Source organism: Canis aureus, chromosome X (genome assembly GCF_053574225.1).
Source record: "Canis aureus isolate CA01 chromosome X, VMU_Caureus_v.1.0, whole genome shotgun sequence".
NCBI classification, from domain to species: domain Eukaryota; kingdom Metazoa; phylum Chordata; class Mammalia; order Carnivora; family Canidae; genus Canis; species Canis aureus.
In genome coordinates, this window is record NC_135649.1 from 34,965,783 (window position 1) to 34,979,811 (window position 14,029).

The following is a 14,029-nucleotide window of genomic DNA, read 5'->3' on the forward strand; positions in this document are numbered from 1 at the left end:
AAAGAAGAGAGAAAGAAAGAAAGAGAGAAAGAAAAAGAAAGAAAGAAAGAAAGAAAGAAAGAAAGAAAGAAAGAAAGAAAGAAAGAAAGAAGAAACTGGTCCTGGTCCTGCTTTACAATTAGTGGAATGATTCTTAAAACTTCAAAAATATTTTGATTTATACAAACAAGTATATCTCATTGACTGGATGAAATCAAGTACCTCTTAACAAACAGGTCCCAAAGCCAATTAGTTTCCAGGCATAAGACTTTTAAGGTAAAAAGTGTTCCAGATTATTATATAGAGATCATAGATTATATCTATGATTTATTATGTCCTAGAAGTGATCAGAGATTTCATGTTTTGTAGGATGAACATGAGCTAACATGTAAATGTGTTTATTATTCCAGAGTCTGTAAGAAGTATTACTAGCCTAGAAGTTCTGCTTTTGAATTGATACAGATTTAAATAAAAATGAAATATAGTTCTTATAACATTGAAGCTCTCTGTATTGTAGTTCTCTGTTTTTTTTTTCCTTTAGATTACCAATAGTCTTTGTCATGAAGGATATATCTCTTTAGGGATTGTGAAATATGTAACATGTCTCCTCTGGAACCCTCTTTCTGTCTCCCCTCCTTGATGTCTGTCATCCTGCTCTCATCCGATATACAAGGTCTTCTACTACAATAAACTTTTCCTTTCCTGCCCAGACTTAAACCACTCTCCCACATCAAAAATTATCCCATTTCTTCAGGAGTCATGCAGATAAATGCTTCTCAACCTGTAATGTACTTGTGACTCACTGGTACCTTATTAAAATGCATATTCTCATTCAGTAGGACTGGGTTGGAGCTTGCCTTTCTACATTTCTAACAAGCTCCTTAGTGATACTCACACATGCTACTTTGGGGACGGCACTTAGAACATCAGAGTTTTAGGCAACAAAAAAATTTCAATCAACTTCACTTTTATGATCTAATAAGGACTTCAAAAGCTTTCCTCTGTTCAGAAAAAAATGTACTTTTAAAAATAAACCTTCAGGAATCTACATGTAAATATGATATGGGATTTTTAAATACCATGGTAATATCCACAGGAAAAATATTTAGGGGATGATCATCACTGCATCTCTCAAATCATGCAAGAGTGGATGGAATCTTTGCTTATAAAAACAACAAGGCCTACTAATTACAAGACTTGGGAAGCAGATATTAATTTCCCCAATTTATAGGTGAGGAAACTGAGTTCTAATGATATTAACTAACTGGTCTTAGGTCATGAAGACTGTCATCAAAACAAAGAGGCTTTGAACACTGATTTTCTGCCTGGAAAAAAAAAATCTATGCTCTTTCTACAATGTAACTGTGCCTACCTGATAATTAAAGAAATATATCAGAGTCATAGGCTGAAAAATCCCTCAGGAGATTTAAGATTTTAAAAAATTTTATCAGGTAGATGCAACTGGATTCTGGCGGAGAGAAAACAACATTTGTTCATTCATTTTGTAATAATACATACACATGTACATAATATTAATAAAAGTAAAACTTTATATTCAAATAAATCTCTAAAATTTATATGCAGTAAAGTTGATTCCAAAAAGCTAGCAATGAACATTCCAAACGCATAGCTGAATTTAAGTAAATAACCTGCTAAAAGATTGTTTTGTTACTGTTTTTGGAATTCTATGGATTTTTGTCCAACACTTAATTTCACCAGATTTTCTTATGAATCTGTAGAATTTCATTATTTATTTATTTAAAGCTGGACTACTCTTCTCTGAGTGTATTTTAATATGCTCTCTAATGAATTCTTACAATATAATTTGGAATAAAATTCAAGGAACAATGATAACAGTAGGATTCCAAGTCCAATGTACTATAAGCTGATTTTAAAATAGAGTCCAGAATAATGGTCCCCATTATAAGCTTTAGGACTGAAAGAGACTAAGAAATAAATAAGATGTAATGGGAAGGAAAAAAGTCTAGTTCATTTTATGGCGCCATTCCTATTTCTCTGTATTCAGTCAGCCACGGTCATTTCTTAAGGAGGAATAAATAAAGGAAAACATAAGAACTGGCATCTTAAAAAAAAAAGAACTGGCATCTTAAAACACATATAAAATTCAGTAATAATCATAAGTATGAATATTCTTTCAACTGAAATGACTGCAATTTTGTCAAAATAGTTTTTCTCTGAAGTCAAAAATACTCCTATTTTAAACCACTTTTCACATTCAGCCTGTTCTCCAAGATTTATAGGGGAGACGTTAACAGGGAGTCTAGGGAACAACAGTTCCTTTCGACTTTATTATGTGACTTGAGTCAGGGTTTCCACCACATCTTCCCCACGTTCAGCTCATCTTCTCTTAGCCAGAGCAGGCTCTCATGCAAAAATATTGAACTCTGTCAATCGTGTAGAACTTAACGGGTCTAAGGCATGATCCCGTATTTTGCAGAGACTCTGCTTTCCAAATAATGGAAACGGTGGGCTCACCCTCATCCTGGCACTGAAGTGAAGATTGTGTGGGGCAGCTTCAGTTCCACCTCAGGCATAATTCACAATCTTGTGATGAGCTCATCTGCCATAATGGGTCTCTCTCCTCTTCTGGCCACGACTCGCCCTGGTCGTCCTGTCTGGTTTCTCATTGCATTTGCTCACTTCTTTGATTTCTCTAACTTGCAAGTGTGCTTGGTATGCTACACCACTGATTTTGGATCTCCAGGCCATGGGATGGAGATGAACAACCTCAAAAATTACCAGGCAGAATTTTAACTAAATTAGGTCTGCAAGGGGAAAATAAATGATCTAAACTTGAGAAATAATACAGAGCAAATCCTAGGTTATTTCAGTCAAACAAAGTTACACATGCCATGTAACAATTTTTCATTACACCAAAGTGATACAAGGAGTGTAACCAAATATGCTCCTTGCTAGTCTGAATACAAGATCCCTAAAAGCCATAACATTTATTTACAGTATTAGTAGTTAAGCATACATTTTATTTTCTTATGTTTGGGATTGAGTCAGAAAGGGTTCTTTTTTTTCTGTGAGAATGGTAAAATGAACACAACTCCTCATAAATGATCATGAAAGCAAGTAGAAAAGCCTACCAAACATACTCTCATGCTGTTGCATGGAATGTGTTACCTGAAACACATTAGCCTGTAACCGTGGCTTCTTAAACTATAAAAAGTAATGTATATGTCATTTCATCAACATGGCAAATTGACCTAACACCAAACTCTGCTCTTGGGACATATGGATACTGAATAAAATATAGCTATTTTAATAATCATAATGAATCTTGAAAGACAAATTCCCAGCTGACAGGAATTTAAAAATAACTCAAGCTCTTGGATCCTCTCTGTTCAACAGACAGCCACATCTTCTAGTGCAGTGCCAGCCACATCCCCAAGACACCATGGTGAAGGTCAGAGTAAACGGATTTGGCATTGGGCTTTTACCTGTGGCAAAGTGGATCTTGTTACCATCAGTGACCCTTTCATTAACCTCAATCAACTACATGGTCTGCATGTTCCAGTATGATTCCACACAGCAAATTCAATGGCACAGTCAAGGCTAAGAATAGGAAACTTGTCATCAATAAAAAGCCCATCTCCATCTTCCAGAAGCAAGATCCCACCAATATCAAATGGAGTGATGCTGGTGCTCAGTATGCTGTGGAGTCCATTGGGGTCCTCACCACCATGGATAAGACTGGGGTTCACTTGAAGGGTAGGGCCAAGATGGTCATCATCTCTGCCCCTTCTGCTGAAGCCCCATGTTTGTGAGGGACGTAAACCATGAGAAGTATGACAACTCCTTCAGGATGGTAAACAATGCCTTCTACACCACCGACTGCTTGGCCCCTCTGGCTAAGGTCATACATGACAACTTTAGCATCATGGGCCACAGTCCATGCCATCGCTGCCACACAAAAGAGCATGGACAGCCCCTCTGGGAAGCTGTGGCATGATATCCAGGGGTGCTGCCCAGGACATCATCCCTGTTTCTACTGGTGCCACCAAAGCTGTAGGCAAGGTCACCCTGAACTGAATGGGAAGCTCATTGGCATGGCCTTCCATGTCCCCACCCCCAACGTATCAGTGGTGGATCTGACTTGCTACCTGGAGAAAGCTATAAAATATGATAACATCAAGAAGTTGGTGAAGTAGGCATCAAAGGACCCCCTCAAGGGCATCCTGGGATACACTGAGGACCAGGGTGTCTCCTGCAACTTTAACAGTGACAGACTTGGATGCTGGGGCCAGCATTGCCTTCAATAACCACTTTGTCAAGCTCATTTCCTGGCATGACAATGAAATGACATGACAATTTGGCTACAGAAACCATGTGGTGGACGTTATGGTCTACATGGCCTCCAAGGAGTAAGAGCGTCCTGGACCACCAGCTGCAGCAAAAACAAGAGGAAAAGAGAGGCCCTCAGTTGCTAGAGAGTCCTTGCCCCAACTCATTCCCCAACACACTGAGAATCTCTCGACCTTTACACAGTTTGCATCCCAGAACCCCTGGAGAGGGGGAGGGATTGGAGAGCCCTACCTTGTCATGTACCATCAACAAAGCATACAGTGTCCAGCCCCTCCCCCCAAAAAAAGAACTCAAAACCAGAATGATAAGCAAATTAGCCAGTATTATGTGACCAGGGGCTATCTGAATGACATATCTAACAAGCAGTCCAAAAGAAGAAGATAGGAAGTGATGAGAAACAGTAGTGAAAAGAGGGGAGAATTTAAGGAAGACACCAATACTCAGATCGAAAGAGCAAAGCTCCAAAGGAGATAAGTCAAATTACAGTGACATGCAGAAACAAGGTGGGAAAACTGTAGAATAACAAATGCAAAGGAAAAGATTACAAATAATCCGAGGAAAGATATATTCCCCCAATAAAATGGCAATCATACAGACAGTAGATCTCATATCAACAACACAGGCCAGAAGACAGTGGACATCATCCACAGCTGAAGGAAAATAACTGCCCACCTGGGGCCATTGAATATTCAAGAGTGAATGTGAAAAAAGACATTGTCAGACAAACAGTGAAAGAGTTTAGCCCTTAAAAATGCTTACTGAAGGCATGACTAAAGACTATACTAAAATGAGGGGCACCTGGGTGACTCAGTGGTTGAGCATCTGCCTTCGGCTCAGGTCATGATCCCAGGGTCCTGGGATCGAGTCCCACATCGGGCTCCCTGCAGGGAGCCTGCTTCTCCCTCTGCCTATGTCTCTGCCTCTCTCTGTGTGTCTCTCATGATTAAATATTTAAAATCTAAAAAAAAATAAAGATTGTTATAAAATGAGAAAGAGGCTGAGCCTTGAAGGAAGTAATGGAAATGCAAAAGGGCAATGGTGAATAGGGAAGTGGGTACATGTGAGTAATGCTCTGAGGCCTTGCTTGTAAAACGTATTCTACAGGGAACGCCTTTGGCAAATCTAAAAACAGGTCAGGACTTCTACTTCCAGGAAAATGGAGATGTATTTTCCCTATTCCTCCTGCTAAGTACAACTGAAAATGCTGGACATCGTATATAAAGCAAATATATAAAGACTCTGGATGGTGAAAAAGAAAGCAAATCAATGATGGACTTAGGGTACTGAGGAATGATACACTGGTGAGTTCCCAGACAGAAAGATAGATACATACAGAGAGACATAGAAATAGATACATCTCCATCTCATGAATCTCCACAGGAGCAGACAAAAAAAGCTTCAACAAGCCTGATTGTCTCTAGCCAAAGAATCAGGAAGAGGGGAGCCTAATAAACAAAAGCCTTTTCGATAAAAACCAGTCTACTGCACTCAGACACCATGGAAGAAACTGTAACCTGACTCCCACTCATGAAGGCAAAAGCTTAAGGGGAAACCTAGACACCCACTCTCACAAAGCTATAACAAGGTTCTCCAACACCACTGGTTAGAGGATTCCAAGACAGCCAAATTAAAAGCAAGGACTTTTATCCCCACTGCCTGGTAACAAATCCCATCCCCATGGTATCAGAAGATATTTAAGACAACTATATTATAGGGATGCCTGGGTGGCTCAGTGGTTGAGTGTCTGCCTTTGGCTCAGGGCGTGATCCCGGGGTCCTGGGATCAAGTCCTGCTTCTCCCTCTGCCTATGTCTCTGCCTCTCTGTGTGTGTCTCTCATTCTTTTTAAAAAGACAAATATATTATAGAAAGGGGAGGGAAATGAGACATAAAAAGAGGTGAGAATTCTACACTTCACCCAGAATGGTAAAATAAGGACACCAGTAGAAACCTCAATCAAGGGACGTTCTACAAAATACCAGTCTTTAGGAGCCTAAGGAAACATGATGGCTAAATGTATCATAACTTCCTGGATGAGACCCTGAAATTAAAAAAGGACACTAGATTTCTTTAAAACTGAGGAATCTGAATAAAATACAGACTTCATTTTAAAATAATGTATGAATATTATTTCTTTCGTTGTGGTAGATTTACTATACTAGCATTTATAATAGAAGGATAAATATATGGTAACTCTACTATCTTTGCAATTTCTCTGTAAATTTACAACTATTCTAAAAATAAGAGTTTCCCTTAAAAAATGATACACTGTAAAAAATTATGCTTTAAGGACTAATTTCATTCAGACCATAGTCTCTGAATACAGTGAGGTAATAGAACAATAGGAAAGAGCCTATAAATAACTAAAATGATTATAGAGATTAGGGGCACCTGGGTGGTTCAGTCAATCAAGCATCCAACTCTTGATTTCAGCTCAGGTCACCTTCTTGAAGTCCTAGGATCATGCCTCGCATTGCACTCTGCACTCAGCAGGTAGTCTCCTTAAGGACTCTCTCCCTCTCCTGTGCCCCTCCCCCCACTTGCATACACATTCTCTCTAAAATAAATAAGTCTTTAAAAAACTAAAATAAGGGGGCAGGGCAAGATGGTGAAAGAGCAGGGGCCCCACCTCACCCGGTTCCACCAATTTACCTGGATAACTTTCAGACCATCTTGAACACCTACAAATTCGACCTGAGATGTAAAGAGAGAACAGCTGGAACACTACAGAGAGAAGGGTTTGCACTTCTAGCAAGGTAGGAAGGCGGAAAATAAAAATAAGAAAGAATCCAGTGGGGGAGGGGCCCCTGCGAGAAGCCGGGCCTAAGGCAGGGCAGCGAGAGCCTCCAGGACAGGAAAGCCCAGTCCCGGAGAGATGGGAACTTTAAAAATCCGAACTGGATTCTTCCTGGAGGGAAGCATAAAGGATTCAAGATACTTCATGACTGCAGAATATAGACCTAATTAGACAGAAAGTAATGATCAATTAAATGAGATGCAAGCCAAAATGGAGGTCCTAATGATGAGGGTTAATGAGGTGGAAGAAAGACTGAGTGACATATAAGAGAAGTTGATGACAAAGAAGGAGGCTGAGGGAAAAAAGAGAAAAACAATTAAAAGACCATGAGGAAAAGTTAAGAGAAATAAATGATAGCCTCAGAAGGAAAAATCTATGTATAATTGGGGATCCAGAAAGCGCCGACAGGAACAAAGGGCCAGAAAGCATATTTGAACAAATTGTAGCTGAGAACTTCACTAATCTGGGGAGGAAAACAGGCATTTAGATCCAGGAGATAGAGAGATCCCCACCCGAAATCAATAAAAACCATCAAACACCTCGATATTTAATAGTGAAACTCACAAATTCCAAAGATAAAGAGAAAATCCTTAAAACATCGAGAGACAAGAGATTCTTAACTTATATGGGGAAAAATATTAGGTTAAGAGCAGACCTCTCCACAGAGACCTGGCAGGCCAGAAAGGGCTGGTAGGATATATTCAGGGTCTTAAATGACAAGAACATACAGCCAAGAATACTCTATCCAGCAAGGCTCTCATTCAGAATAGGAGACATAAAGAGCTTCCAAGATAGGCAGAAAATGAAAGAATATGTGACCACCAAACCAGATCTGGAAGAAATATTAAGAGGGACCCTGTAAAAAAAGGGGGGAAGCCTGCAGAAATAATTCACAAAAACAGGGACTGAATAAGTATCATGATGACACTAAATTCATCTCTTCCAATAGTTACTCTGAATGTGAATGGGCTTAATGATCCCATCAAAAGGCGCAGTGTTTCAGACTGGATAAAAAAGCAATACCCATCTATTTGCTGTCTACAAGAGACTCATTTTAGACCTAAGGACACCTCCAGCCTGAAAATGAAAGGGTGGAGAACCATTCAAATGGTCCTCAAAAGGAGGTTAGGGAGCAATCCTCATATCAGATAAATTACAGTTTATACCAAAGGCTGTAGTAAGAGATGAGGAGGGACACTATATCATACTTAAAGTGTCTTCCAACAAGAAGACCTAACAATCATGAATATTTATGCCTCTAATGTGGGAGCTGCCAAGTATATCAATCAGCTAATAACCAAAGTTAAGACATCCTGAGATCATAATACACTTATACTGGGAAACTACAACATGGAGCTTTCTGCAAGTGACAGATCTTCTAAGCACAACATAACCAAAGAAACAAGAGCTTTAAATGATACACTGGGCCAGATGGATTTCACAGATACTTACAGAACTTTACTTCTAAACACAACTTAATACATATTCTTCTCAAGTGCACATGGCACTTTCTCCAGAATAGACCACATACTGGGTCACAAATCAGGTCTCAACCGATAACAAAAGATTTGGGATTGTCCTCTGCTTATTTTCAGACCATAATGATTTGAAACTAGAACTCAATCATAAGAAGATATTTGGAAGAAATTCAAACACGTGGAGGTTAAAGACCATCCTCCTAAAAGATGAAAGTGTCAAACCAGGAAATTAGAGAAGAATTAAAAAGATTCATGGAAACTAATGATAATAAAGATACAACCATTCAAAATCATTGGGATACAGCAAAAGCAGTCCTAAGAGGAAAATACATTACAATAGAAACCTCCGTCAAGAAATTGGAAAAAAACTCAAATGCACAAGCTAACCTTGCACCTAAAGGAATTTCAGAAAGAACAGCAAGTAAAACCTACACCAGGCAGAAGAGAGATAATAAGGATTCGAGCAGAACTCCATGAAATAGAGACCAGAACAACTGTAGAACAGATCAACAAAACCAGGAGTTGATTCTTTGAAAGAATTAATAAGATAGATAAATCCCTAGCCAGCCTCATTAAAAAGAAAAAAGACTCAAATTAACAAAATCATGAATGAAAGAGGAGCGATCACAACCAATACCAAAGAAATACAAATGACTTTAAAGAGGTACTATAAACAGCTATACGCCAACAATTAGACAATCTGGAAGAAATGGATGCATTTCTGTAAAGCCACAAATTACCAAAACTAGAACAGGAAGAAATAGAAAAGCTGAACAGGCAAATAACCATGGAGGAAATTGAAGCAGTCATCAAAAACCTCCCAAGACACAAAAGTCCAGGCGCAGATGGCTTCCCAGGGGAATTCTATCAAACATTTCAAGAAGAAATAACACCTATTCTACTAAAGCTGTTTCAAAGGATACAAAGGGACAGAATACCTCCAAACTCATTTTATGAGGAAGGCATCACCTTAATTTCAAAACCAGACAAAGACCCCACTGAAAAGGAGAATTATAGATCAATATCCCCGATGAACACAGATGCAAAAATTCTCACCAAGATACTAGCCAATAGCATCCAACAGTACATTAAGATTATTCACCATGACCAAGTGGGATTTATTCCCAGGATGCCAGGGTGGTTCAACACTCATAAACCAATCAACGTGATAGATCACATCCACATGAGAAAAAACAAGAACCATATGATCCTCTCAATAAATGCAGAGAAAGAATTTGACAAAATATAGCATCCATTCCTGATCAAAATTGTTCAGAGTGTAGGGATAGAGGGAACACTCCTCGGCATCTTAAAAGCCATCTAGGAAAAGCCCACAGCAAATATCATTCTCAATGGGGAAACACTGGGAGCCTTTCCCCTAAGATCAGGAATAAGACAGGGATGTCCACTCTCACCACTGCTCTTCAACATAGTACTAGAAGCCTAGCCTCAGCAATCAGGCAACAAAAAGAAATAAAAGGCATTCAAATTGGCAAAGAAGAAGTCAAGTTATTCCTCTTCACAGATGACATGGTGCCATATATAGAAAACTGAAAAGACTCCACTGCAAGATTGCTAGAACTCATACAACAATTTGTAATATGGCAGGATACAAAATCAATGCCCAGAAATCAGTGGCATTTCTATATACTAACAAAAAGACTGAAGAAAGAGAAATTAAGGGGTCAATCCTATTTACAATTGCAACCAAAACCATAAGATACCTAGGAATAAACCTAACCAAAGAAGTAAAGGACCTATACCCTAAAAACTACAGAACACTTCTAAAAGAAATTGAGGAAGACACAAAGAGATGGAAAAATATTCCATGCTCATGGATTGGAAGAATTAATATTGTGAAAATGTCTATGCTATTCAGGGCAATTTATACGTTCAATGCAATCTCTATCAAAATATCATGGAATTTCTTCAGAGAGTTAGAACAAATAATCTTAAGATTTGTGAAGAATCAGAAAAGATCCCAAATAGCCAGGGGGGATATTGAAAAAGAAAACCAGAGCTGGGGCATCACAATGCCGGATTTCAGGCTGTACTACAAAGCTGTGGTCATCAAGACAGTGTGGTACTGGCACAAAAAAACAGACCCTCAACTTTATGGTCAACAGAAAAGACTGTCCACTGGAAAAGACAGTCTCTTCAATAAATGGTGCTGGGAAAATTAGACAGCCACATGCAGAAGAATGAAACTGGACCATTCTCTTACACCATACACAAAGATAAACTCAAAATGGATGAAAGATTTAAATGTGAGACAAGATTGCATCAAAATCCTAGAGGAGAACACAGGCAACACCCTTCTTGAATTTGGTCACAGTAACTTCTTGCAAGATACATCCATGAAGGCAAAAGAAACAAAAGCAAAAATGAACTATTGGGACTTCATCAAGATAAGAAGATTTTGCACAGCAAAGAATACAGTCAACAAAACTAAAAGACAACCTACAGAATGGGAGAAGATATTTGTAAATGACCTATCAGATAAAGGGCTAGTTTCCAAGGTCTATAAAGAACTTACTAAAATCAACACCCAAGAAGCAAACAATCCAATCATGAAGTGGGCAAAAGGCATGAAGAGAAATCTCACAGAGGAAGACATAGACATGGCCAACAGGCACATGAGAAAATGCTCCGCATCACTTGCCATCAGAGAAATAGAAATCAAAATCACAATGAGATACCACCTCACACCAGTGAGAATGGGGAAAACTAACAGGGCAGGAAACAACAAATGTTGGAGAGAGTGTGGAGAAAGGGGAACCCTCTTGCACTGTTGGTGGGAATGTGAACTGGTGCAGCCACTCTGGAAAACTGTGTGGAGGTTCCTCAAAGAGTTAAATACAGATCTGCCCTACAACCCAGCAATTGCACTGCTGGGGATTTACCCCAAAGATACAGATGCAGTGAAATGCCAGGACACCTGCACCCCGATGTTTCTAGCAGCAATGGCCACAATAGCCAAACTGTGGAAGGAGCCTCGGTGTCCAACGAAAGATGAATGGATAAAGAAGATGTGATCTATGTATACAATGGAATATTACTCAGCTATTAGAAACCACAAATACCCACCATTTGCTTCGACTTGGATGGAACTAGAGGGTATTATGCTGAGTGAAATAAGTCAATCGGAGAAGGACAAACATTATATGGTCTCATTCATTTGGGGAATGTAAAATATAATGAAAGGTAATAAAGGGGAAAGGAGAAAAAAATGAGTGGGAAATATCAGAAAGGGAGACAGAACATGAGAGTCTCCTAACTCTGGGAAACGAACTAGTGGGGGTGGAAGGGGAGGTGGGCGGGGGGTAGGGGTGACTGGGTGACGGGCACTGAAGGGGGCACTTGATGGGATGAGTGCTGGGTGTTATGCTGTATGTTGGCGAATTGAACTCCAATAAAAAATATATATATATATATATATATGTATAAAGATTGCCAGTGCTTTTATGATTTTTAAAATTTATAAGCATTTTACTATTACATATGAATTCTTTTCTATCTTGTTTTACCATTTGTTTTGTATTGAAATATATACATTTTGGCCTTGTTTATTTTACTGTTGAGTAGAATTCCATTATGTAAATAAAATTCTTTCCAAAACTGTTTTAACAACTGCACTCTAACTGCACAGCACTTGAGAGAACCTGTTTTCCTATATCCTTGCATAAAATTATGCTCTCAAATTTGAAGTTTCATCAATTTGTTGGGTGTGAAAGATATTTATTTAAATTTATATTTCTTTGATTATTATTGAGATTGAACATCCTTTTATATGTTTACTGACTTTTCATATTTCTTTTCTGCATCGATATTCTTTGACCACATTTTAACTGCTTTAAAATAAACCACAAATATCTAGGAGTTCTTTATGGATTCTTGATACCCAATATGTTTTTGATTTATATCTATTGGAAATGTCTTCTCCCAGTCATGTCTTCTAATTTAACCTTCCCTTTATCATACAGAAAAATTTAAATTATTACACGCTCAAACTTTGATCTGTTACTTTTTAGTTTTAGCTTTGGATTCCTGAGTTAGAAAGCCGTTGCCATTTCCAAATCATAAAGATAGTCTCCTATGTTTTGTCTTAAAGTTTTTTCTTTTTAAATTTAGGTCCTTAAATTCATTTGAAATTGATTTTTATTTTTATGTGATGCAGGGATTCAATTTTTTTTCATACACACACACACACACACACAATTTATCCAATACCACTTATTGAAAAGCTTGTACTCTCCTAATTTTAATGTAATCTCTGTTATATGCTAAATTTTCATATATGGAATGTATGCATATACATTTGGCCTCATTCTGTTTTACTAGCATAATGGCTTCATTTTGCCAATATCACACTGTTTTAATTACTATAATTGTATAGTAAATTCCTATATATAGGTAGGAATGTAAATCAGTGCATCCACTGGAAAAACAGTGATTACTGTTTCAGTAATCAGTAACAGAGATTACTCAAAATATTAAAACTAGAAATAACATATGATCCAGTAATTCCACTATTAGGCATTTACCAAAGAGAACAAAAACGTTAATTTGAAAAGATATGTGTGAGACGGGCACTTGACGGGATGAGCCCTGGGTGTTACTCTGTATGTTGGCAAATTGAACACCAATAAAAAATAAATTTATTATAAAAAAATAAAATAAAAATAAAAAGGGGAATTTTGAAAAAAAAAATTCCTCCCTGGTTATTTGCCTGTTCAGGTTTTCTATTTCTTCCTGTTCCAGTTTTGGTAATTTGTGGTTTTCCAGAAATGCATCCATTTCTTCTAGATTGCCTAATTTATTGGCTCATAAATAAAATTTGAAACTTCAAATTTGAGAGCATAAGGATTATATAGCTGCTCATAATATGGTTTTAAAATCGTTTGTATTTCCTCGGTGGTGGTGATCTCTCTCACTCATGATTTTATTAATTTGAGTCTTTTCTCTCTTCTTTTTAATAAGGCTGGCAAATGGTTTGCCTATCCTATTAATTTCTTCAAAGAAAAAAAAATTTCTTCAAAGAACCAACTTCTGTTTTTGTTAATCTCTTCCACAGTTCTTCTGGTCTCTATTTCATTGAGTTCTGCTCGAATCTTTATTAAGTCTCTTCTTCTGCTGGGTGTAGAATCATTTTGAGGTTTTTTCTACAGCTCCTTTAGGTGCAAGGTTAGCTTTTGTATTTGAGTTCTTTCCAGTTTTTGGATGGATGCTTGTATTGCGATGTATTTCTCCCTCAGGACTGCTTTTGCTGTATCCCAAAGATTTTGAATGGTTGTATCTTCATTGTCATTAGTTTCCAGGAATCTTTTTAATTCTTCTCTAATTTCCTGGTTGACCCTTTCATCTTTTAGCAGGATGGTCTGTAACCTCCACGTGTTTGAAATCCTTCCAAACTTCTTGTTGTGATTGAGTTCTAATTTCAAAGCA